The 25,595-nt window shown below is 46.3% G+C and overlaps 1 pseudogene; it reads left to right on the forward strand.

The window, feature by feature from the left end:
• Positions 1-4,259: 4,259 nt before the first annotated feature.
• On the forward strand, positions 4,260-4,378 carry LOC134911943 (5S ribosomal RNA; annotated as a pseudogene).
• Positions 4,379-25,595: the final 21,217 nt, after the last annotated feature.

A 25,595-nucleotide genomic window follows, 5' to 3' on the forward strand; every position in this document is an offset into this window, starting at 1 on the left:
AAAAATGAACGATAGCGGAAACTCTGGAATCACTGATGAGAGTTCACGAAACTGATAGTGCAAAGAGTTAGATGGATCTGCTGCCAATGTTAGACAGGGGTAACCCTGAATCAGTGGTGAGAGTCCACGAAAGATAGATAAAGATTGAAAGAAAATTAGAAAAAAGAAAAGGACAATGTAAAGGCCCTATCAGACAATCAGGATTTAATGGGCAATAAGCACTTTGAATTGCTGATAACAATCACTGGAGTAAACTAGGCTGAACACACAGCTATACTGTTCATGACTAAATAGATCGCGGTGAAATACCTTGTAATATCTACAACAGTGGATGTCAAGTACAATGATCTAGAGTATCTATACTTCAAAATCATGAGCCCACAAATGAATATCAGAATAACAGAATAATGATACTATAATTCGAGTGCCAGATACAAAGAGTATCAATAATTGAGCTGCAGAGAAAGAGAAAAATAACAATGTATCCAGTACCCTGTCAGTATCTAATAGACTGTGAGTACATGTGAGCGGTATGAGAGAATGGCTGCAAAATAAACACAATTAAACTGCAAAGGTGACCTTAAACATATTATAAGTTGATAAGTGAATACTGATTAACATAAATAATGCGTATTGTATTAGTAATTGAAACTAATAATGACTGCAGGAGACAGTAAATGCAAATAAATCAGTGCAGATGCCAATAAATTGAATAAATCCGTGCATTGCAGATAATGTTAAATAATTTTACCTAACAAGGTAGAAAACAATAAGTGAACAAATAGTGAAAGAATATTAATTCTTATGAAATGCTGGGCGTAAGTGAGCAGGTACCCACAACTATTCATTCAGCGCAGATGACAGTTGAATTATACGAGAAGAGGATTGCAATGCTGGGGATGACTAAACGAATAAACAAATACACTGATATTACCAACAACAGAAGACAAGTGGAAAGTTCTGTTCCTTGTGCATGAATTCGTCGTCACTGAGGGGGATGAACAGGGCGACCGTGCTGGCAAAGTGCCAAGCTCAGATGGGTGACGACGTCCGTGCTACAATCGATCGGAGCAGCAATAGGGATGAGTCCTATGGTGTGCCACAATGAATCTCCGTCAGTAGAGGATGGAGCGTGCGGCCGAGCTTGAGAGGACCTACGGTGCAGGTTGCTGTTGATTGCCCGTGCAGGGATACGTCTCTAACGTTGGAGATGGGCAGCGACGGGTATGCAGCACTCCGGGTATGAAAAACGGCAAGGTGGTCAGGAAGCTGGAAACATTCTCGAACTCGGTGAAGGGCGCAGGGCAGCGGCAGGTGTCAGTGGGTATGCGGTACTCTGGAGAGCCGGAAAAGAGAGGCGGTCGGAAGACGCGTTTCACCCGTCAGCCGGGCTTGATCACTTCCTGGTGCGGGCTGTAACCCTGCAGGTTTTAAACGTGGTCTGGATCACTTCATGTCCAATCATTGGACAGATGTATTTCATCAGAGCCGGCCCTAACCAATATGATGCCCTAGGCAAGATTTTGGCTGGTGCCCCCTAGCACCACCGCTGGTTCTGCCTCTGACCTTGCACCTCTTTCCCAGCACCATCACCCCTCACCCATAGCAGTCCTTATTTTGGTGTTTGTGTTTATTTTTGTGTTTGTGTTTTGGTATTTTAAACAGGAACAGTTTGCACATTTGGCGCACAGCCCAAAAATGGGTGTGTTTTTGCTGGCAAGAGGCATGGCCACACAATAGTAACCCCAATTCCAATTATGCCACACAGTACTGCAACTTTATTCACATTTGATCATGTGATAGTGTCCATAATTCATATCACATCCCACAGTAGTATCACTTTACCTTATAAACATTACTCCTCACAGTAGAGCCCCTTATTCACATTACATCACACTGAATTGCTCCTTATTCACATTACACCACACCCTATTGCTCTTTATTCACATTAGATGACACAGTAGTGCCCTTTCTATACACAACGCCACATAGTAGAGCACCTTATACACATAATGCCACACATTAGTAATGCATTTATACACATAATTCCACACAGTAATGCACCTTACACATACTGTATGAGACACATTATTAATGTCCTTATAAACATAATGCCCCTTACGCATTATGACAACCTTTATTAATGCCCTTTTACACATAATGTCCCTTACACATATGCCGTACATTATTAATGCCCTTATACACGGGTTCACTACGGCTGGCCGGCGGTCGGGCTCCCGGCGACCAGCATCCCGGCGCCGGGAGCCCGACCGCCGGCTTACCGACAGCGTGGCGAGCGCAAATGAGCCCCTTGCGGGCTCGCTGCGCTCGCCACGCGCGCCACACTATTTTATTCTCCCTCTATGGGGGTCGTGGACCCCCACAAGGGAAAATAAGTGTCGGTATGCCGGCTGTCGGGCTCCCGGCGCCGGTATACTGAGCGCCGGGAGCCCGACCGCCGGCATACAGAAGACCACCCCTTATACACATATTCTGAACACTACTGCGCAACCAACCCACTCACATGCACACAGCACTCACACTGCCACTAACACTGTGACCTCTGCCTCTGCTTGGATACAGATGTGTCCTCATAAATCTTGCCTCAATGCTAACGTTGGGCACCTTTTTTTTTATGAAAATGCACCTTATTTGCATTGCTATGTGGCTAGGATGCACAAGCAGCTTCTGCTGATTAAAATGATATGCAGCATGCCTATATACTGTGTGAGACTGTAGCTGTATCTGCATATAAAATGCTACACACAGAATATAGGCATGCCGCATATCATTTTAATCAGCAGAAGCTGCTGATGCCCTAGGCATATCAAATGCCCTAGGCAATTGCCTAGTTTGCCTATGCCTATGATCGGCTCTGTATTTCATGACAGCTGAGGTGAACTCTTTTCCGGCTCTCCAGAGTACCGCATACCCACTGACACCTGCCGCTGCCCTGCGCCCTTCACCGAGTTCGAGAATGTTTCCAGCTTCCTGACCACCTTGCCGTTTTTCATACCCGGAGTGCTGCATACCCGTCGCTGCCCATCTCCAACGTTAGAGACGTATCCCTGCACGGGCAATCAACAGCAACCTGCGCCGTAGGTCCTCTCAAGCTCGGCCGCACGCTCCATCCTCTACTGACGGAGATTCATTGTGGCACACCATAGGACTCATCCCTATTGCTGCTCCGATCGATTGTAGCACGGACGTCGTCACCCATCTGAGCTTGGCACTTTGCCAGCACGGTCGCCCCGTTCATCCCCCTCAGTGACGACGAATTCATGCACAAGGAACAGAACTTTCCACTTGTCTTCTGTTGTTGGTAATATCAGTGTATTTGTTTATTCGTTTAGTCATCCCCAGCATTGCAATCCTCTTCTCGTATAATTCAACTGTCATCTGCGCTGAATGAATAGTTGTGGGTACCTGCTCACTTACGCCCAGCATTTCATAAGAATTAATATTCTTTCACTATTTGTTCACTAATTGTTTTCTACCTTGTTAGGTAAAATTATTTAATATTATCTGCAATGCACGGATTTATTCAATTTATTGGCATCTGCACTGATTTATTTGCATTTACTGTCTCCTGCAGTCATTATTAGTTTAAATTACTAATACAATACGCATTATTTATGTTAATCAGTATTCAGTTATCAACTTATTATAATATGTTTAAGGTCACCTTTGCAGTTTAATTGTGTTTATTTTGCAGCCATTCTCTCATACTGCTCACATGTACTCACAGTCTATTAGATACTGACAGGGTACTGGATACATTGTTATTTTTCTCTTTCTCTGCAGCTCAATTATTGATACTCTTTGTATCTGGCACTCGAATTATAGTATCATTATTCTGTTATTCTGATATTCATTTGTGGGCTCATGATTTTGAAGTATAGATACTCTAGATCATTGTACTTGACATCCACTGTTGTAGATATTACAAGGTATTTCACCGCGATCTATTTAGTCATGAACAGTATAGCTGTGTGTTCAGCCTAGTTTACTCCAGTGATTGTTATCAGCAATTCAAAGTGCTTATTGCCCATTAAATCCTGATTGTCTGATAGGGCCTTTACATTGTCCTTTTCTTTTTTCTAATTTTCTTTCAATCTTTATCTATCTTTCGTGGACTCTCACCACTGATTCAGGGTTATCCCTGTCTAACATTGGCAGCAGATCCATCTAACTCTTTGCACTATCAGTTTCGTGAACTCTCATCAGTGATTCCAGAGTTTCCGCTATCGTTCATTTCTCTCTACTATCATACCGCACTGGAAACGCCCAAAACCGTCCGATCTTGGAAGCTAATCAGTGTTGGGCTGGGTCAGTACTCAAGTGGGCGACCATTGAGGAAGACTTGGTATAGTAGAGCACAGACTGGTTTATTACGCTCAGAGTCTAACACTGACAGCAGATTCACCCTGCTATCTTATTTCCTACTGCTCCCCCTCTTTTTCTCATGGAAGCTGGATGTATTGTCAATTTTACCATTTGAATTTCAAAGTTTCACAAGATATTTAAATTACTCATTGTTGCGGGGCTAACACACATTGGCAGCTTATTTTTACTCAAAAACTTTTCCAGGGTCATTTCCTTAGGACCCTGGCAGCCGGAATTTATTATGCTAATATTAGCATTCAATTGTGATTGATTGTACTGTTACTCAGTTCATTTCATGTTAGTATTAGTATCTTACTTGCTATTCACTTTATTGTAATAATTGAATGTTACTCTATCCTAGTGACCACTGACTAAATTTATTTTACGATATAAATAAAAGTTAAATCTTATTTTATAATTACTTTCAATATCTCATACATTATTTCAAGTTAAGAGTGCGCCCACAAAAGAGTCTTTTTTTTTTCTTTTTCTCCTCCATATTATGCACACAGATGGTGGAGGGGATAGAACAGAAGAAATTTAAGAGTGGGGTTGGGGGAGGGGGGGGGGGGGGGGCAGCAGGAGACCACACAGACTGGCGAAATGAGAAGAGAGCAGCCATACAACAGACGTGGTGGGGGAGAGCAGCAGTATGCCTTTCTCCTGAAGATCAGGTAGGGGGAAGGGGCAGTAGGCAGAAGTTTTGCCTAGGGTGTCGAGAAACCTTGCATCGGCCCTGTAGTCACCCCTTGCATTAGTTGCACATTGCACTAGTCTGAACTAATCCCATGTACAAATAGTTATTTGGTCACCACCCCATGAAGGTGATTCTTGACAAGAAAGTTGTTTTCCTTCCTACCAATTCTATTCAGTGTATGCAATGACCTGAAATTAATGTAGCAAAACATATCTTGTATACTTTCTTATCAACCAAATGCAATGAACTCAAGTATACTTCATAATGTGTTTATTCAAGCAAAGGGGTAAATAGACAGGATTAGAGTAGACTTTAGTCCAGATGATAATTAGAACTTCTAATAGCTTTTCACACACTGCACGCTGTTTTATTTTTTTATAATCCCCCTTAGGCTTAAAATCATTACTTTATTTTGAAAATACTGTCAGATCGTTTTGTTCCTTATACACAAAATGCTCATTATAAGTGCAGGAGCGATGCATTGCTCGCACGGAACAGCCAGCTACAGAGAAACTGCTATTGGTTAGAAAAAATACCACAGTTTGTGGAGAACAAAATGTAATAAAGTCATAAGCCCAGTAGACTATAATAGTGGCCTGATTCCGATTTGTACGCAGTGCCGCTGTTCACACAGCTGAGTGCTCACCAGCAGACTGCGCATGCGCCACAATCGCACATAGGGAGTATTTATTGCACAGTGATTGGCAGGAAGATATCGTTTGATGTAATAATGGAGAGTGGCAGGCGTGTCACGACTGTTTTGAGGGCATGTTTCTGCCTTCAGCTTTGATCATGTATGCAGAGAAACATGGCACCTGCGTCACCACTGCCACGGCCAGTCTGCCAGACTCACTCAGGAAGTTGATGTTTCATGTGTGGATGATGTGTATGTGTACGCAGTTGCTGAACACTTTGTGATGGCTCCAGTGGGCGTCTACTTTCTTTTCTGGATGGCAGCTTCACTTGTGAATAGGGATGGCCGTCGACCATCGATCAATTGAAATCATCAATGGTCTTTGACTGATGGTAACTACTTTTACTATTGATGGGGGAGAACCAGATGGTTTCCCACCATCGATGTTAAAGAGCAACCAAATATACATAATTTTTCCTTTTCCAAGGTGTCGGGATATGGAGCCTATCTCCGCCCACAACACCCATGAAGCCCCGCCCCCAAGCTCTGATTGATCTACAGTTCATGGTAAACTAAAGCAGGGGGTGACCATCTTCCAGATGGTTTCACACTATTGAGGGTATCCATCAATGGTAACCATCAATGGCCATCGAGTGTGCGAATGCATGAGTACGCCGTGCGAAAACTTTGCCAGACTGCGGACATCTGCAAATCCATTCGCATCACACTCACCATCGAATGTTTTTTCCATTCTGTTAGCCTGTGCAGTATGTGCATAGCCCAGGGCTTACTCCTACAGTGCGATAGAGTCAGGCTAATCAGAACCAGAGTTAATGTCACACACCCTCCCTGAAAATGCTTGGGAATGCCTGCGTTTTTCCTGACACTCCCAGAAAACAGACAGTTACCAGCCCCAAACGTCTGCTTCCTATTAACCAAAATTTCCGTGCAATTCTTTCACAGTTTGGCCTTGCGCTTGCACATTGTGATCCATATGCATACGCAGTCGTTCAATAATCGCCCGTCATGCGAAATCGCACAACGGCGATCAGGTCTGAATTAGGCCCATAAACATAAGTATATAGGTGCTGAAGTATGGCAGGCTTAGTGATTCTCCTCTGGTTAGTATCTCATTTCCTGTGGTCTACCACAGTAGAAAACTACTAAGTTTATTCTCACAAGTGATTAAGGGCTGGATTTAATTAGTCGCTTATTCACGTTAACCCTAAAGGTGTGTACACACGGTGAGATCCTTGCTATGCCCGATTTTCACTATGTAATTTTCCTTGAACTCCCCAAGAGCCCAGATAGCAAAGAGGGGCTAATTCAGACTTCATCGTAGATGTGCTAAATTTAACACAGCTACGATCAGTCACACTGACATGCGGGGGGGGGGACGCCCAGCACAGGGCTAGTCCGCCCCGCATATCAGTCCCTACCCCGTCGCACTAGTACAAAAGCATTGCACAGCGGTGATGCTTTTGTACTTCAGGAGTAGCTTCCAGCCAGCACAGCTCCTGCACGCTGGCAGGGAGCTACGCGTCGCTGCCCATGTCTGGGCACGCCTGCGGCGCTGGCGCATGCGCAGTTCAGACCTGATCGTTGCTGTGTGAAAACGCACAGCACCGATCAGGTCTGAATCAGGCACAGATTTTGATATTGGTATATTCTATTTTGTCTATGTACGATTTTGACTTAGTGATTATACTTTGTACTAGATAGTACAATACTTGCCTGCACAGTCTATCTAGCCTTGCGATACCGACCCCATGGGAGCGTGCATCGGGATCGAATCTGTATCGCAAGCTGCCTAACACCTTCCTTAACATTTTGACTATATACAGGCTCGGACTGGCCCACAGGGGTACAGGGGAAACCACCGGTAGGCCCCTCTACCTGGGGGGCCCTCCTCCTCAAGGGATCAGGTTCTAAACTGTGAACTTGAAATATATATTATACATATGTTACCTTATACTGCACAGGATTATGATGTATTCTCTACAGTACATTGCTGTCATTAATCTTGCACATTATCATGCATGTACTAATATTAATTACTATACAAATTATCAAGGAATCCAGACCAGGTACTCTATAATGGTTAGCCAAACCTCTGTGGTGGCTGGCCACACCCCCTTTGGAGGCTGGCCACACCTCTAATCATGGGCCCCTACCACTGCATACCCCCGGTGGGCCCTTCATGCTCCAGTCCGACACTGACTATATAGTAGTTTTATCTCACCGTGTGTACACACCTGTAGATTTCCAGAAAACTACACAGAGGGATATGAGTTTGAGTGATAAGTGCACTTATCATGGATTTCTGTTTGAGTCTCCCTCAGGATATCTGCATTAAGTTCTGCCTGAAAGTTTAGCGCAAGCTGTAATTGAATTGCCCCGGCAGACCAATTAACCTGCAATTAATTACCACAGCTAATTGAGGCCAGCCCTAAGTTATTTATTTTTCATGTTTCAGGTGTCCCTGAAGATACATGTAATGCTTAGTATGATTAGCAGTACATGGTTGGTTGGTTGTTGATCGTAAATCACTAGTGAAAAATTCCTAGTGTAACAACTATGAATCGCATTTAATGGCTATGGACCCGATGCAGTAAGTATTGCAAATTCTCTTCTAAGTAGCAGAATTTGTAATCCTTGTGTTCGCATGTTGACCCCCCCATCAAGAAGAAATTGTGATCGCACCGAATCTTTCTGATTGCGGCGGCTGCCGCGATCACGTCCACGCCAAGCCCCCATTTTAATAACGCCTTCTCCGTTTCCTCGCCCCCCGCAACGCTCCGTCTCTGCTAAGAAATGGAGTTTTGCTGCCCCCCCCCGCCCCGTGAACGCCTCTGACTGATTGACAGGCAGAGGCGTTCGCAGTTTCTGCGGGTGCCTGCAGAAAATGCAGGCGCATGCGCAGGATGAGCGCTGCACATCCGTCCACATCTTTTTTGTAATTTTTGCGGTTGGATCGCTTATTGCGATCCAACCTGAATCAGCCCCTATATTTACATTTTTCTCAGTTTCCTTTAAACATTTAATCACAGCATATAATCAAAGATGTCAGAAAGTAAAAGCAGTGATGGTTTGGTCATTGCAGCTGACTTGTTTTCCGTCAACAGGAGGGCAAAGAGGCTGAGCTCACTTATGATTATAACGTTGAATGTTTATGACATAACAAAAAACTTACAATTTGGTGTGGTTATGAAATGGTGAAAGCACCAGATTAATTATCACATTTAACTGAAAGCTTTTTACAGGTAAATACCTACGATACAATATGTTGACATTAATTGTCACCAAGTGCTTGGGAACTTTAGCCTGCTGTTACATGCATCTAGGCCAGCGGTTCTCAAACTTTCTCGGTTCATGCCAGCCTTATTATCTCAGAGGTTTATCGCGGCACCCCTAGACCAAGGGGTACTGTAGATTTAATTAGCACTGATGCTCTGTTGGAACATGCTAATGTAGCACTGGCAAAAATAAGCAAGGTTCTCTTACAAAAATAAAGTTTTATGGGTGCAGCAAATTAATAGACTCTTCCCCTAAAGATTTCCTATTGAGATACTCAGCAATATCTGTTAATATTCTGCTAATATTTTATTAACAGAAAAATTTATAATTTTATGCCTACACGCACTCAAAAAAATACCCAACATGGGCTCCATAGTGTAATGCCACATAGATATGCCCACACTATAGAGCCCCACATAAATAACCTACAGTGGCATAATAGTACTCCAGCTGTAGAATGTGAAGGTGACTGCTGCAACTCAGTCCCCAGGCAACCTAACTGCTGATGGGGGTGGTCTTTTTATGCAGGTGCACTGTCGTCTAGCCTCAACATAGGAGAGGAGGATATTAGAGCAGGAACAGGAGGCTACTACACACCTGGTTAGGCGGTGTTGCTGCAATGGTGCCTAATGACAGCTGTTCAGGGTTCAGACAGTGTGATCCCCCCACATTACCCCAGGGCCCGCATAGCGATGCAGCAGCTCCCATCTTCCATGCTGGCTACAGTCAGCACTCACATGACTGGGGGAGGCTCACTCAATTGGTGCCTTGTCCCTTTGGTCGCCAGCACCAGGAGGAGAATGAAGGGGGCGGAGCCGGAGCTTGCATTCTCTCTGTGTGAATAGCAGCAAGCTGTAGCTATGGATAATGCAGCATGTGGCCAGCACAATATTTTGTGTTAGCGATAGATGTGGTCCTCTAGTCTTATACACACTTGTTTTGTAAAATAGTTACAATACTGGTGGTTAAGTGATTTCCTCCCTCTTTCTGCAGTTCCAAAGAAAATCTACAGAAGGTACTTCCTACATGTTGTTTGCATTGGAAATGCTCGGAAACTTTATGTACGGGCTAATAGGCCCTACACACTGGGCGATAATACTCAAAGATATGAACGTTCTCGTTCATTAATGAACGAGATACCGTTCATATCTCTGAATGTGGAGGCACCAGCAATGAACGATGCGCAGCCCCGTGATCGTTCATTGCTGGTGCCCCGTCGCCTGTGCATGCAGGCCAATATGGACGATCTCGTCCATATTTTCCTGCACTTCTATGGAGCCGGGTGACGGGGGAGTGAAGAAACTTCACTCCCCCTGTCACTGCCCCCCTGCCGCCGGGTCGCCTGTCGGCCGTATCCGCCGTCGGGCAGCTCAGCGGCGGATCGCTCAATGTGTAGGGCCCTTAAGCCTTGTTCTCAAGTTACCTGCATAGAGGGCCCTACACACTAGAAGACATGACCAATGTGAAAGATGAACAATTTGAAAGATGAACAATTTCCCTTGAACTTCCAGTCCTGACAAACGAAATTGAGTGTACACACTAAGCAATTTTTCAAACAATTTGAAAGACGAAAGATATCTTTGGAATTGGCACCTTATTTACATATTTTAATATTGGAGAGTTATTTCTGGATGTGTGGGCAGGGCTGTAGAAGGGGGAACCAATGGAGCTTTTATCACCCACTGCCACACCAATTATATTTCCACTGTGCCACCAACGTAATTAAAAATGAATTACAATGGGTTCCAATATAATATAATATACCGTATATACTCGAGTATAAGTCGACCCGAATATAAGCCGAGGCACCTAATTTTACCACAAAAACCTGGGAAAACTTATTGACTCGAGTATAAGCCTAGGGTGGGAAATGCAGCTCTAGCCGTACACAGCCCTCAGTGCCAGATATGCCCTCATACTGCCAGATATGCCCCCACAGTGCCAGGTATGCCCTCATACTGCCAGATATGCCCCCACAGTGCCAGATATGCCCTCATACTGCCAGATATGCCCCCACAGTGCCAGATATGCCCCCACAGTGCCAGGTATGCCCCACAGTGCCTGATGTGCAAGATATGCCCTCATGCTGCCAAATATGCCTCACAGTGCCAGATGTGCAAGATATGCCCTCATGCTGCCAGATATGCCCCTCATGCTGCTGCCAGATGTGCCCCTCATGCTGCTGCCAGATGTGCCCCTCATGCTGCTGCCAGATATGCCCCTCATGCTGCTGCCAGATATGACCCTCATGCTGCTGCCAGATATGACCCTCATGCTGCTGCCAGATATGCCCCTCATGCTGCTGCCAGATATGCCCCTCATGCTGCTGCCAGATATGCCCCTCATAGTGCCAGATATGCCCCTCATAGTGCCAGATATGCCCCCTCCCCAAGTGCCAAATATGCTCCCCCAGTGCTGCTACTTACCCCTCCGTCGATCCCGCGCTGTCTTCTGAAGGAGGGACACGGAGCGCACGGAGCGCACAGCGCGCGGCTCTCCTGTGTCCCTCCTGCATCTCCGGCAGCCGCGGCGGGTCTATTAAAGGAAGTGCCGGTTCGTGATCAGAGGTCACGAACGGGTACTTCCTTTAATAGACCCGCCGCTGCCACTGGAGATGCAGGAGGGACACAGGAGAGCCGCGCGCTGTGCCCTCCGTGTCCCTCCTTCACACTGCACTCCCTGTCACTGTGCACTGACTCGAGTATAAGCCGAGGTGGCCTTTTCAGCACAAAAAAAAGTGCTGAAAAAGTCGGCTTATACTCGAGTATATACGGTAATATAATAAATGTGTCTGTGTGTATATATATATTAGTGCTGGGCAACGATTAAAATTTTTAATCGCAATTAATCGCAGGATTTCATGCGATTAATAGCGATTAATCGTATTGTTAGCCGACTAAAGACAATAATGAATTCAAAAGTAGTGTATTGCACACTTTTAGTACTTCTATATGAACTACACAGCAAAAACATTTGGTTTGCAGTTTTCCCTTAACACAGTAGCATTTAAAAAACTTTAAAAATTAAAATTAAAAAATAAAATATGTTTTCTGAGAATCTAAATCTGTTTTCTTACCCAGATTTTTTTTCCCACCAGATTGGACAGATATATTTTAGGTGTGTAACCTATTTACTGCTCTGCACCAAGCCAGTTGCTAAGACACACAAGGTTATTTACATTTTCAGATGATAAAGAAACTCTCTTCTTCTGTACAATATGACCAGCAAGAGAAAACAACCTTTCACAGGGTACTGATGTTGCAGGTGTGGCCAAGTACTTCTGTGCAATGGAGGCCAGCCTGCTGTGTGAGCCTGCATGTTTGGACCACCACTCTAATGGACAGGACTCTGTACTGATGGTGGGCTCCGCTCTGAATCGACGCACACTGTTCTCAACTGAATCTTCCTCCTGTTCAGAATCAGACTCTGATGAAGCAGCCAATAGGGCTAACTTTTTATTTGGTGGCTCTGATGTTGTTGCTTCCACAGGTTTCTCTGCAACAAACCTCTGTTCCTTTAGTAAGTTGGTGACTAAGGCCCACACCTCACCCCTCTCAGCTCTGGGTATACACTTGAGGTCCTTGAATCTAGGGTCCAATGCAGTAGCAATCTTCAGATATGCAATGTTGGCATTTTCTTTGCGTGTCTCCAGGTCTGTTCTGAATGTAGACTTAAATTTGACCACGTAGGCTGGGTCATCATCTGAACTCTCCATGACCCGAGAGAGATGGCAAAAAGCAGGCAGAACCACAGAGCATGAAACATACATTTCTCTTCCCAGAAGTTCAGTCACATACCTGCAACAGTAAAAAAAAATCAAACCCCTTTCTTTGGGTACGGGAGAATGCTGGTGGTCAGAAGACCGACAGCGGCATCCTGGAATCCAGATACCCAAAAGTCCCCGGTAAGTATACTAACCCTCCCTACCCTTAACCCTCCCTGCTCCCTACTAACCCTAACCCTCCCTGCTCCCTACTAACCCTAACCATCCCTGCTCCCTACTAACCCTAACCCTCCCTGCTTCCTACCCACCACCAGTAAGTGCCTAAACCTACCTAACTACATCCCATTCATGCTATATTTTTTACAGACAGGACAGTGGAAAAATTAAATATATGAAGTATGTAAAATATACCTGCAGGGCTCCAGTAGCGTTTCCAACCTCTGCAGTTTGTCCATTTCAGCTGTAGTTGGCATGGGAATCTTGGTGTTGTGTGTGGTGAGGACATCCCTCAGTGCCTGTTCATTTCTACAGACACTTTTTATCATGTCCAGAGTCGAATTCCATCTGGTTGGAATATTTTGTATAAGCGACTCCTTATTTTGTCTATGTTGAAATTGTTGTTTTTGTAATTCTGCAGCACTTGCTGGACTGTGTTTAAAGTGGCCTTCAACTTTTCTGCATTTGGCCAGGACATTGTCAAACGCACTGTTCTGCAGTGATACTGTGACAGAACGCTGGAGACTGTGCGCAGTGCAGGGGACATGTTCAAAAGGCAGGTGTCTTGCAGCAGCAATCATATTTCTTGCACTATCTGTGCTAAGTGTGTTGACTTTATCTGAAATGTTCCACTCCTGTGCAACATGAATAAAATGTTCAGCGCACGTTTCAGCAAAATGTCTCTCTTCTGTTTTCATTACAGTCAGAGCATGTGAATGTAGCTCCCAATGTTCATCAATATAATGCACTGTAACTCTGAGGTAATTATGGTTACCCAGCGATGTCCAGTAATCTCCAGTGAGAGCAACATGTGGTACACATTGTAACGCCATCGCTTTTGTAGTACTCTCCTTTTCATACAAGTCATGTATTCTTCTTGTGATGGTGCGTCTTGAGGGAGGCTCATACGTGCTGTCATTCGTTGCGATCCTAAGAACATTCCTCAGACCGACATCTTCGACAATACTAATTGGCCTGCAGTTTGTAGCTATCCACTTCGCTATGTTATTTGTTAGCTTTTCTTGCTTTTGTTTATCTATACTTCTCCCATACGCTGTATCCAATGTAGTCTGCCGAAGCCTCCCTCCACTGTTTGTTTGAGTGGGTGAGTTGCTGGCATCAACGGTGTGTATTGCATTTAAGTGATACTTCAGACTCGAAGTACTCCGGTGATAAGAAAATTCAGCTTTGCAGTGTTTACAAATAACTTTGGTTTTATCAACTGTGCCATCTGGTAGAGATTTAAAATGAAAATGTCCATGTAAGATTTCGGTTCCTTTCTCCATTTTCTGTGAAAACATTTTTAAATAAATAAAATAAAATTTATTAAAAAAAAGTAAAACAAACTGTATTTTTTGTTTATAGCAGATTAGGCACCCCAGCAATAAAAGGGAGTATAATAGCTCAGCAGGGAGACCTTAATGAACGAAGGAGGCCCAAACTTCCACTAACTCTCCTGTTAATATAAGCAATATCAGCCCCAATGTACATAAACCCGTCACATCCAGTCCCACAGCGGCGTTGATAGAACTTGCGCGAGCGCTGCGGAACCATTCTCATCCAGTCCCACAGCGGCACCTGCCAGAGAAGAGAAGGGCTGCCCTGCTCGCTGCAACCCACGCCACTGAGGTTTCTCCTCAGCCGCGTAACTAAGTTACCCAGTTCCGGCCAGCGCTCGCTACGGGATCCCACTCACCCAGTCCCACTGCTTGTGTTCTAGCTTAGAACTCTTAGAGCTTAGGCTCTGTATAAAAACCAGTACTCACAGAGATATTGTGAAGATGTCTCGGTCTCAAGAGGTTATGGCGGCTGGCGGCTTCCTCCTCTCCCCGGTGGCTTCCTCTTCTCCGGCGGCATCCAGCGGCTTCTCCATCAAGGGGGTCAGATGGATAACTGCTTCCGGCAGCTTCTTCCGGCGCAGCAGCATTAACGGCGTTAACAATATTATCGCCGTTATTGCCTTATGGCGTTAACGCGTTAATAACGCGTTATCTTGCCCAGCACTAATATATATATATTTTGTATGTATTTGGGTAGGTGGCCATGGGCTGCATGCACCCCACCCTATGAGTGGTGAGTGCAGACACTGCACCCCGCTTCTGGGGTGGCGAGTGCTGTGGTTTTCTATATTTGTTTGTATATTTTGGGGTTAATCTTTGGTTAACTCTCATTAACCATGGTCACAGGCCTTTTCATGCACCCTGTGTAATCTTAATTGTTCTAAACCTGTGTCAGCTGCTTCTTAGTAATTTATCGGCTGTGTCAGGTGACTAGTATGCCTTTAAAAGCCACTAGATATGTGGCAGGCATACATTAAACCTAGTGGGCATATTTGCAGTTATATTATATGTGATACAGTTGCCAGGTTTTAATTCTTTAGGCTTTGTGATAGTGTAGGACCTGCATGAAGGTGGGGTACCTTGAAAATCGGTATGCAGGCTTCCGTGCATTGGCCAATCCACCAACTAAACCCCCATCATTTATTTATTTATTGATGTTGTGAGGACAAGTGAGCTTGCTATGGTGAGTGCTGAATTCTCTATTTTGTATGTATTTGGGTAGGTGGCCATGGGCTGCATGCACCCCACCCTATGAGTGGTGAGTGCAGACACTGCACCCCGCTTCTGGGGTGGCGAGTGCTGTGGTTTTCTATATTTGTTTGTATATATATATATATATATATATATATATATTAGTGATGAGCGGGTTCGGTTCCTCGGAATCCGAACACCCCCGAACTTCACCCATTTTACACGGGTCCGAGGCATACTCAGATTCTCCCGTATGGCTCGGTTAACCAGAGCGCGCCCGAACGTCATCATCCCGCTGTCGGATTCTCGCGAGATTCGGATTCTATATAAGCAGCCGTGCGTCGCCGCCATTTTCACTCGTGCATTGGAAATGTTAGGGAGAGGACGTGGCTGGCGTCCTCTCCGTTTATTAATAATATTTGTGCTTATTGCTTAATTGTGGGGACTCGGGAGCAGCTGTATTATATAGGAGGAGTACAGTGCAGAGTTTTGCTGACAGTGACCACCAGTATACGTTGTCTGCCTGAAAAACACTCCATATCTGTGCTCAGTGTGCTGCATATATCTGTGCTCACACTGCTTTATTGTGGCACTGGGGACCACCGGTACAATATATAGGAGGAGTACAGTGCAGAGTTTTGCTGACCAGTGACCACCAGTATACGTTGTCTGCCTGAAAAACACTCCATATCTGTGCTCAGTGTGCTGCATATATCTGTGCTCACACTGCTTAATTGTGGGGACTGGGGAGCAGCTGTATTATATAGGAGGAGTACAGTGCAGAGTTTTGCTGACAGTGACCACCAGTATACGTTGTCTGCCTGAAAAACACTCCATATCTGTGCTCAGTGTGCTGCATATATCTGTGCTCACACTGCTTTATTGTGGGCACTGGGGACCACCAGTATATTATATAGGAGGAGTACAGTGCAGAGTTTTGCTGACCAGTGACCACCAGTATACGTTGTCTGCCTGAAAAACACTCCATATCTGTGCTCAGTGTGCTGCATATATCTGTGCTCACACTGCTTAATTGTGGGGACTGGGGAGCAGCTGTATTATATAGGAGGAGTACAGTGCAGAGTTTTGCTGACAGTGACCACCAGTATACATTGTCTGCCTGAAAAACACTCCATATCTGTGCTCAGTGTGCTGCATATATCTGTGCTCACACTGCTTTATTGTGGGCACTGGGGACCACCAGTATATTATATAGGAGGAGTACAGTGCAGAGTTTTGCTGACCAGTGACCACCAGTATACGTTGTCTGCCTGAAAAACACTCCATATCTGTGCTCAGTGGGCTGCATATATCTGTGCTCACACTGCTTAATTGTGGGGACTGGGGAGCAGCTGTATTATATAGGAGTACAGTGCAGAGTTTTGCTGACAGTGACCACCAGTATACGTTGTCTGCCTGAAAAACACTCCATATCTGTGCTCAGTGTGCTGCATATATCTGTGCTCACACTGCTTAATTGTGGGGACTGGGGAGCAGCTGTATTATATAGGAGGAGTACAGTGCAGAGTTTTGCTGACAGAGACCACCAGTATACGATGTCTGCCTGAAAAACACTCCATATCTGTGCTCAGTGTGCTGCATATATCTGTGCTCACACTGCTTTATTGTGGGCACTGGGGACCAGCAGTATTATATAGGAGGAGAACAGTGCAGAGTTTTGCTGACCAGTGACCACCAGTATACGTTGTCTGCCTGAAAAACACTCCATATCTGTGCTCAGTGTGCTGCATATATCTGTGCTCACACTGCTTAATTGTGGGGACTGGGGAGCAGCAGTATTATATAGGAGGAGTACAGTGCAGAGTTTTGCTGACAGTGACCACCAGTATACGTTGTCTGCCTGAAAAACACTCCATATCTGTGCTCAGTGTGCTGCATATATCTGTGCTCACACTGCTTAATTGTGGGGACTGGGGAGCAGCTGTATTATATAGGAGGAGTACAGTGCAGAGTTTTGCTGACAGTGACCACCAGTATACGTTGTCTGCCTGAAAAACACTCCATATCTGTGCTCAGTGTGCTGCATATATCTGTGCTCACACTGCTTTATTGTGGGGACTGGGGACCAGCAGTATTATATAGGAGGAGTACAGTGCAGAGTTTTGCTGACAGTGACCACCAGTATATATAGCAGTACGATACGGAAGGCCACTGCTCTACCTACCTCTGTGTCATCAAGTATACTATCCATCTAGATTCTATACCTGTGGTGCATTTTAGTTTTGCAGTTTGCTGACAGTGATCACCAGCAGGGCTGTTTCTAGCCAATTTGGCTCCCAGTGCGAGATTTAAAAATGCGCCCCCCCCCCATGACATAAAAAAATGTGCCCCCCCCACACCTAGATGAAAAAAAAAAAACTTGCGCGCGCACCCGGAAAGGGGGCGTGGCCTAATCTAAATGGGTGTGGCCTCATTTAAATGGGCATGACCTCGTCTGAAAAGACTACCTCACAATCCAGTTTTTGACCCTGCTCCAACAGATCACGACCACCACAGGAAAAAAAAATCTACCATATTAATCCTCACACTGTAATGCCCCCTGCACCATATTATGCCACATACCGCAATGCCCTTGATACATTAAATCCCCACACTACGGCAGGCAAGAGTCCCCATTTCACACATTACGGCAGGTGTCCCCATTTTACACATTGAGAGAGAAAGAGAGAGAATACTTACAGAGGCGATTACCGCTCTTCGGCCTGCCTCACCAGTCGCTCCTCGCACCGGCCTTTCCCTCTTCCTAACTTGGATCCCCCTCTGTACTCCGCTCGGGGGGGGGGGGGAGCTTCGCGGAGTGACGGTGTTGCGTCGTGACGTAACGATGCAACCGCGTCATTCCGTGAAACTCCGCCGCCCCGAATGGGTTACTCGGGGAGAAATAGGAGGGGGAAGCAGGGAGCCACAGTTAGTGCCGCGGCGGGCGCCCAGTGCGGTTGCACTGCTCGCCTGCCCCAAGAAACGGCCCTGACCACCAGTATATATAGCAGTACGGTACGGAAGGCCACTGCTCTACCTACCTCTGTGTCGTCAAGTATACTATCCATCCATATCTGTGGTGCATTTCAGTTGTGCGCAGTATATATAGTAGTAGGCCATTGCTATTGATACTGGCATATAATTCCACACATTAAAAAAATGGAGAACAAAAATGTGGAGGTTAAAATAGGGAAAGATCAAGATCCACTTCCACCTCGTGCTGAAGCTGCTGCCACTAGTCATGGTCGAGACGATGAAATGCCATCAACGTCGTCTGCCAAGGCTGATGCCCAATGTCATAGTAGAGAGCATGTAAAATCCAAAAAACAAAAGTTCAGTAAAATGACCCAAAAATCAAAATTGAAAGCATCTGATGAGAAGCGTAAACTTGCCAATATGCCATTTACGACATGGAGTGGCAAGAACGGCTGAGGCCCTGGCCTATGTTCATGGCTAGTGGTTCAAATTCACATGAGGATGGAAGCACTCATCCTCTCGCTAGAAAAATGAAAAGACTTAAGCTGGCAAAAGCAAAGCAAAGAACTGTGCGTTCTTCTAAATCACAAATCCCCAAGGAGAGTCCAATTGTGTCGGTTGCGATGCCTGACCTTCCCAACACTGGATGGGAAGAGCTTGCGCCTTCCACCATTTGCACGCCCCCTGCAAGTGCTGGAAGGAGCACCCGCAGTCCAGTTCCTGATAGTCAAATTGAAGATGTGTTATGCACACCAGTGCCTGCAGGAAAGTACTGGTGTCAGGACTGTTATGCACTCCAGTGCCTGCAGGAATGTACTGGTGTTTGAACTGTTATGCAAAACAAATGGACTCACAGACAGACTGGGGAATATGACATAACGTACACAGAAGGTGATAGGGTAACAAAATACACACAAAGTGAACAGAGAAGCCCAGAGGCTAAGGAACTGGGTATCTCCCTTGTATTAGAACTGCTCAGATGGGAAAAGCAAGATGTTGTGTTTTAATACGTAGAGAACACGAAATGCTGTTGCTAAGGGCAACAGCAAAACCCTAAAGGGTTACCAACGGGTGTGGCAGTAAACTCCTTGGTCAGAGATGGAATGATAGACACAAGGAGAGTCTCCACAATCCTAATTCTCACTTGCAGTGCACAGGTTCAGCTTACTGCCACTAAACTGACCCCTGACACCTAGCACAGTGAGACAGGATTAGACAGGCAAGTCTTAGAATACAGCCGCAAACTTGCTAAGTTCACAGAGTAGTAACAGAACCCCAGCAAGCTAAACGACTGACTCCAGTCTTACTGCTAGGTCTGGATTGGCAGAGTGTAATACCAAATCCCCAGGCCTATTTGCAGTAAGCAACAAACAAATACAAAGCTACACAGTACTGGCTAACTTTCAGAAACTGACTAACCAACAAAGATTCAGCAGCATCTGCTTACCCTGAAAAGAGGCCTTATAAAGCAGGTGCTGTCCACGCCCCACTCAGACCTCACAGACTGTGAGCACAAAAACCAGCACCGGATCCCCTGCCATGCACAGAGCCTATAACCACTGCACAGCAAAAGACCCGAACCGGAGTATCAGCTGCGCTCAGGTTACTCCGCTAGCACTTGTCTCCCGGTTGCCATGACGACGTGGCAGCACAGGGCAGGAGACCCTAACAGTACCCCCCCTCTGACGAGGGGTCAAAGAACCCCTACCACCGGGTTTATCGGGGAACTGCGAGAAGAAAGAGCGTATCAGTCTGGGGGCATGAAGATCACAACTGCGCACCCACGACCGCTCCTCCGGGCCATACCCCTTCCAGTGCACCAAAAATGACAGCCGACCCCGAACCACCTTGGAGTCAAGAATCCTTTCAACAACAAACTCCCTCTGGCCACGTATCAGAAGAGGGGAAGGTCTTCCACTGGAAGAAGGATTACTAATCGCCCGTTTTAAAAGAGAACAATGAAATGTTTTATTGATACCCAAAGAACGGGGCAGATCTAACTGAAATGCCACCGGATTGATAACCCTGGTGATCTTATAAGGGCCGATGAACCGGGGGCCTAACTTATGAGATGGCTGTCTCAACTTCAAATTCTTGGTAGACAACCAGACGAAGTCTCCTAATTTGAAGCTGCAGGGTCTTTTCCGCTTATCAAAAACCCTTTTGGTCACTAATGACACAGACACAAGGGCTTTCTTCACTTTCCGCCAAATACCTCTAAGGACCGAAACCACAGAGGAACCACCAGGCGTGGAGTCCAGGGGGTCAAAAGAATTGGCCTTAGGATGATGCCCATACACACAAAGGAAGGGAGAGATCCCTGTAGCAGAGTGAGCCGCGTTGTTATAGGCAAACTCCGCCATGGACAGATGAGCAACCCAGTCAGTCTGACACTTGGAGACATAACACCTGAGGAACTGCTCCAAGGACTGGTTCACCCTTTCAGTCTGCCCATTAGACTGCGGATGGTAGCCCGACGACAAGCTGACAGAAATCTGGAGATCGGAACAAAATGCCCTCCAGAATTTGGCCACAAACTGGGATCCGCGGTCAGAGACCACATCAAGTGGCAACCCGTGGACACGCACAACATGCAGCATAAATAATTCAGACAGGCGTCTGGCCGATGGCAGCCCAACCAGTGGAACGAAGTGCGCCATCTTCGAAAACCTGTCAACGACAACCCAGATGGCTGTCATCCCCGAGGATTTGGGCAAGTCCACCACAAAATCCATTGAAATGTGGGTCCATGGCTTAGATGGGATAGAGAGTGGATGTAATGGGCCAACAGGAACCCCTCTAGGAGTCTTATTTCGGGCACAGATGTCACATGCTCGAACCCACTGATCCACATCCTTAGCCACCGAGGGCCACCACACCGCCCTAGATAGCAACTCCCGAGTTCTGGCAATACCCGGGTGACCTGCAGACTTCTTGGCATGGAATTCCAGGAACACTCGCTGTCTTAACCTAGGAGGCACAAACAAAAGGCCTACCGGAAGGTCTGGAGGAGCCTGCTCCTGTGCTCTAAGTACTAATGATAAGAGGTCCTGGGTAATGCCCACTTTAAGACATGATGGGGAAACAATGGGCAACGGCTCCTCGGTGGTCTCCTGGATTGGAGCAAAACTCCGCGAGAGCGCATCAGCCTTGATGTTTTTTGACCCAGGGCGATATGTTATCAAAAAATTAAAGCGAGCAAAAAACAAAGCCCATCGTGCCTGCCTGGCATTGAGACGCTTCGCTGACTCTAAATATGCCAGATTCTTATGGTCAGTGAGAATTGAGACCACAAACTTAGCCCCCTCAAGCCAGTGTCTCCACTCCTCGAGTGCATCCTTAATAGCCAACAATTCCCGGTTACCCACGTCATAATTCATCTCGGCAGGCGAAAATTTACGGGAAAAGTAAGCACAGGGATGAAGGCGATTATCAGACACTCCCATCTGAGAAAGCACTGCCCCAATACCCATCTCAGAGGCATCCACCTCCACCACAAAAGGACGCTCTGGATCTGGGTGTCGCAGCACCTTGGCCGAAACAAATGCCCTTTTGAGACGGGCAAAAGCCGCTTTAGCCTCACAAGACCAGTGAGCAACATCCGCCCCTTTCTTAGTGAGTGCCACCAAGGGCGCCACTATAGACGAAAATCCAGCGATAAATCGTCTATAAAAATTCGCAAAGCCCAGGAAACGCTGAAGCGCCTTCAAACTAGTGGGCTGCACCCAATCCAGGACTGCCTGTACCTTGGAACCCTCCATTTGGAAACCTTCTGGGGAGATAATATATCCTAGAAAAGCGATTTGCTGAACTTCAAATTCGCACTTCTCCAGCTTCGCCCCAAGCCGGTGGTCTCTGAGTTTCTGGAGGACTAAGCGTACATGCTTCCGATGTTCCTCCAGGGAATGGGAGAAGATTAGGATGTCATCTAAGTATACAACTAAGAATCTATCCAAATATTCCCTGAGCACATCATTCATGAAATCCTGGAAGACTGTGGGGCATTACAGAGCCCAAAAGGCATCACCAAATATTCATAATGCCCTGAGTGGGTATTAAAGGTAGTCTTCCATTCATCTCCCTCTCTTATTCGGATTAGATTGTACGCACCGCGTAGGTCAATCTTAGAAAAAATGGTGGCAGTACGAAGCTGGTCAAACAAGACCGAAATGAGAGGCAGTGGGTATGAGTTTTTAATCGTGATACGGTTCAATTCCCTGAAGTCGATGCAGGGTCGCAACGAACCGTCCTTTTTACCCACGAAGAAGAACCCCGACCCAACTGGAGACTGTGAAGGTCTGATAAATCCCTTAGCCAAGTTCTCCTGAATGTACTCTGCCATAGCCTGAGTCTCAGGACGTGACAGGGAGTACAACCTGCTCTTGGGAAGCTTAGCATTTGGCAACAAATCAATGGCACAGTCATAGGGACGATGGGGAGGTAGTACCTCTGCAACTTTTTTGGAGAACACGTCCGCAAAATCTGCATAACACCCTGGCAATCCTGGCAAATTTAGCTGCGAGAGCCTGACTGGAAGGCTCAAGCAACTCCTGAAACAATCAGTACCCCAACTAAGAATCTCCCCAGAGACCCAGTCAAATTGAGGATTGTGGGCCCTTAACCAGGGTAACCCCAACACCAATGGGGCAAAAGTACAGACAGTCACATAAAAGGACAATTTTTCAGAGTGTGTGGCTCCAATAAACAAAGAAATCTGGCTAGTGCAAGAGGTAATTTTACCTTGGGATAATGGTTCCCCGTTTAACCCACAAATCTCAATTTCCGATGCCAAGGGTACTAAGGGAACAGAGTGTTTCAGGGCGAATTGGCGGTCCATAAAAACCCCGTCAGCCCCACTGTCCACAAAGGCCTCAGTCTTGACAGTTTGACCGAGGATCTTCAAGGTCACCGGAATGATAAAAGTCTTCTTGGGAAATTCTGACTTCTGGCCTGACAGGATATTTCCCATCACCCTCAGGCCCTGAAGTTTTCCGGCTTTTCTGGGCATGATACTACCACATGACCTTTATTCCCACAGTACAAACACAACCCCTGCTGTCTCCTCCGCGTCTTCTCACGCGAGGAGAGGCGGGTAGCCCCAATCTGCATAGGCTCCTCGGAAAATTCCTCAGAGTCTGAGGTTCCCTTGGGAAGGAAGGAAATCTCAGTCTCCCTTTCAAGCCTACGCTCTCTCAGCCGTCTATCCACCCGGATGGATAACTGCATGAGCTGATCCAAGCTATCAGGCAAGGGATATTGTACCAGTTGGTCCTTTATCTGGTTAGAAAGACCTCTTCGGTACTGGTGTCTCAGGGCTGGGTCATTCCACTGGGTATCATGGGCCAACCTCCGAAACTCCGTACAGTAAACCTCAACTGGCCTTCGCCCTTGCTTAAGGATCGAAATCTGAGCCTCGGCTGAGGCCGTCTTGTCAGGGTCATCATACAACATGCCCAGTGCCGTAAAAAAAGCATCAACACTTTTAAGCGACGGACAGTCGGGCTGCAACCCATATGCCCAGACCTGTGGGTCTCCTTGTAGCAAGGAAATCACTATGCCCACCCGCTGAATCTCCGACCCAGAAGACTGAGGCCTAAGCCGGAAGTATAGCTTGCAGCTCTCCTTGAAACAAAAGAACTGCGAGCGATCTCCAGAAAAACGATCCGGGAGATTTACTTTCGGCTCCTTAACCCCTGCAGGTGCTGCTGCTGCGGGAGCTCCGCCAGCAGCCTGGGAGGTGTGCATTTTAATGGACAAATCATTAAATTGTCGAGTCAGGACCTGCACCTGATCGACCACCTGTTGCAACGTATTTTGAGGGGTATGCTCCATATTCCCACAAAATTTCAACAGGAGTATTAGGCTGCTGAATATGTTATGCACACCAGTGCCTGCAGGAAAGTACTGGTGTCAGGACTGTTATGCACTCCAGTGCCTGCAGGAATGTACTGGTGTTTGAACTGTTATGCAAAACAAATGGACTCACAGACAGACTGGGGAATATGACATAACGTACACAGAAGGTGATAGGGTAACAAAATACACACAAAGTGAACAGAGAAGCCCAGAGGCTAAGGAACTGGGTATCTCCCTTGTATTAGAACTGCTCAGATGGGAAAAGCAAGATGTTGTGTTTTAATACGTAGAGAACACGAAATGCTGTTGCTAAGGGCAACAGCAAAACCCTAAAGGGTTACCAACGGGTGTGGCAGTAAACTCCTTGGTCAGAGATGGAATGATAGACACAAGGAGAGTCTCCACAATCCTAATTCTCACTTGCAGTGCACAGGTTCAGCTTACTGCCACTAAACTGACCCCTGACACCTAGCACAGTGAGACAGGATTAGACAGGCAAGTCTTAGAATACAGCCGCAAACTTGCTAAGTTCACAGAGTAGTAACAGAACCCCAGCAAGCTAAACGACTGACTCCAGTCTTACTGCTAGGTCTGGATTGGCAGAGTGTAATACCAAATCCCCAGGCCTATTTGCAGTAAGCAACAAACAAATACAAAGCTACACAGTACTGGCTAACTTTCAGAAACTGACTAACCAACAAAGATTCAGCAGCATCTGCTTACCCTGAAAAGAGGCCTTATAAAGCAGGTGCTGTCCACGCCCCACTCAGACCTCACAGACTGTGAGCACAAAAACCAGCACCGGATCCCCTGCCATGCACAGAGCCTATAACCACTGCACAGCAGAAGACCCGAACCGGAGTATCAGCTGCGCTCAGGTTACTCCGCTAGCACTTGTCTCCCGGTTGCCATGACGACGTGGCAGCACAGGGCAGGAGACCCTAACAAGATGTCACTGTTTGAAGTACACCAGGATGAGGATATGGGTGTTGCTGGCGCTGGGGAGGAAATTGACAAGGAGGATTCTGATGGTGAGGTGGTTTGCTTAAGTCAGGCACCCGGGGAGACACCTGTGGTCTGTGGGACGAATATGGCCATTGACATGCCTGGTCAAAATACCCAAAAAATCACCTCTTCGGTGTGGAATTATTTCAACACAAATGCGGACAACAGGTGTCAAGCCGTGTGTTGCCTTTGTCAAGCTGTAATAAGTAGGGGTAAGGACGTTAACCACCTAGGAACATCCTCCCTTATACGTCACCTGGTCCGCATTCATCA

This window comes from Pseudophryne corroboree, chromosome 4, assembly GCF_028390025.1.
Source record: "Pseudophryne corroboree isolate aPseCor3 chromosome 4, aPseCor3.hap2, whole genome shotgun sequence".
Taxonomy (NCBI): Eukaryota; Metazoa; Chordata; class Amphibia; order Anura; family Myobatrachidae; genus Pseudophryne; species Pseudophryne corroboree.